General features: G+C 54.8%; 1 pseudogene; it reads right to left on the reverse strand.

The window, feature by feature from the left end:
• Window positions 1–2,493, reverse strand: part of LOC123688180 — a 4,953-nt pseudogene extending 2,460 nt beyond the window's left edge.
• Between the last annotated feature and the right edge of the window lie 7 nt (window positions 2,494–2,500).

The raw sequence follows: 2,500 nt of genomic DNA on the forward strand, positions 1-2,500 counted from the left end.
CCCTTGCGAGCACTCACGGGGTCTCGAAGCTTGACGATTCCGCGGGAGGCCAAGACGCGGGACCGAGCTCGGATCAAACGTAACGCAAGCGAAACGCATCACCTCGCCCAGGCCCGGTACGTTAGCCGTGACCCACTTCCCCAACAAGCCCGACACGCCACAATCCTCAGAGCCAATCCTTATCCCGAAGTTACGGATCTAATTTGCCGACTTCCCTTACCTACATTATTCTATCGACTAGAGGCTCTTTACCTTGGAGACCAGCTGCGGATATGGGTACGAGCCGGCGCGACGCCTACACGTGGCCCTCTCCCGGATTTTCAAGGTCCGAGGAGAAGATCCGGACACCGCCGCAAATGCGGTGCTCTTCGCGTTCCAAACCATATCTCCCTGCTAGAGGATTCCATGGAACTCGAACGCTTATGCAGAAAAGAAAACTCTTCCCGGATCTCTCGACGGCGTCTCCGGGTCCTTTTGGGTTGCCCCGACGAACTCTCTTACGAGGGCCCGGTTTAATTTCGGTTCCGCTGCCGGGTTCCGGAATAGGAACCGGATTCCCTTTCGCCCGACGGGCGTGCGTCACGCGTCAAGATGCATAGCATTTCTGCCACCACTTATAAACACGATTAACAACGCCACATCAACATCGGCTTTCGCCTAGGGCTTAGGATCGACTGACTCGTGTGCAACGGCTGTTCACACGAAACCCTTCTCCACCTCAGCTCTCCAGGGCCTCGCTGGAGTATTTGCTACTACCACCAAGATCTGCACCGAAGGCGGCTCCAGACGGCCTCACGGCCAGCCCTTCTGCGCTCACCTCCGCGACCCTCCTACTCATCAGGGCTTCATGACCGCCCCGAAGGGCGACCGCACATGCCACTGACGGCCGAGTATAAGCACGACGCTTCAGCGCCATCCATTTTCAGGGCTAGTAACTTCGGCAGGTGAGTTGTTACACACTCCTTGGCGGATTCCGACTTCCATGGCCACCGTCCTGCTGTCTTAAGTTACCAACGCCTTTCATGGTATCCCATAAGCGTCGATTTAGGCGCTTTAACTCGGCGTTTGGTTCATCCCACAGCGCCAGTTCTGCTTACCAAAAATGGCCCACTTGGCACTCTGATCCGAAATCTCGCGGCTTCACATTCAAGCAAGCCGGAGATCTCACCCATTTAAAGTTTGAGAATAGGTTGAGGTCGTTTCGACCCCAATGCCTCTAATCATTCGCTTTACCGGATGAGACTCGTATGCAACGAGCGCCAGCTATCCTGAGGGAAACTTCGGAGGGAACCAGCTACTAGATGGTTCGATTAGTCTTTCGCCCCTATACCCAGTTCCGACGATCGATTTGCACGTCAGAATCGCTACGGACCTCCATCAGGGTTTCCCCTGACTTCGTCCTGACCAGGCATAGTTCACCATCTTTCGGGTCCCAGCGTGTACGCTCTTGGTGCGCCTCCTCTCGCAATGAGAATGAGGCGCCCCGGGAATGCGGGTCAGTCATGGAGACCGACCATCTTCCCTTAGTTCACATAAAGTGAACCGTTACTTTCATTGCGCCTTTAGGTTTAGTGATTCCCAATGACTCGCGCACACGCTAGACTCCTTGGTCCGTGTTTCAAGACGGGTCCTGAAAGTACCCAAAGCAATAGCGTCGCTGATCGGCGTTTCAAGAGGTCTGTCCAAGAACACCGCGGCGAACAGTCGCAAACGGACGGAATCGGCACTAGGTCCGATCGCCATCACAATTCACATACTTGCCACGGGCCGGACGCGAACTAAGTCGCGGCCTCCCGCCATCAGTAAACCGTCGAGCGAGCTGTTCGGAAACCCAGTGTCCGTAAACATCGGAAAATCCGAGCTCACGGGCTACACTCGAGACCGTAGAACAGCACCCAACGGATCGCGACGACCTACTAGGGGAGAAGTGCACGCGTCCGAAGCCGGAGATGAACCGAAGGGAACAGCCAACGCGAACGTCGCCGTTTCCACAGTCAGTAAATCCCAACAACAGGCGCGAATGAATCTCCCCATTCGACCTTTCGGGTTTCTCAGGTTTACCCCTGAACGGTTTCACGTACTCTTGAACTCTCTCTTCAAAGTTCTTTTCAACTTTCCCTCACGGTACTTGTTCGCTATCGGTCTCGTAGTTATATTTAGCCTTAGATGGAGTTTACCACCCACTTAGGGCTGCACTCTCAAGCAACCCGACTCTAAGAAGAGATCCTCTAGCAAGCCGCAGCGGTCGCTACGGGCCTGGCACCCTCTATGGGCGATGGCCCCATTCAAGATGGACTTGAACGCGCCGCGAACTCGCCAGATAATGGATCCTTCCAAACACCACATCTCCCGGCGACCGGTTACGATCGCGGGATTCAGTGCTGGGCTAATCCCTGTTCGCTCGCCGCTACTAAGGGAATCCTAGTTAGTTTCTTTTCCTCCGCTTAATAATATGCTTAAATTCAGCGGGTAGTCTCACCTGTCCTGAGGTCGTATGTTC

Source organism: Harmonia axyridis, chromosome X (assembly GCF_914767665.1).
Source record: "Harmonia axyridis chromosome X, icHarAxyr1.1, whole genome shotgun sequence".
Lineage (NCBI taxonomy): Eukaryota > Metazoa > Arthropoda > Insecta > Coleoptera > Coccinellidae > Harmonia > Harmonia axyridis.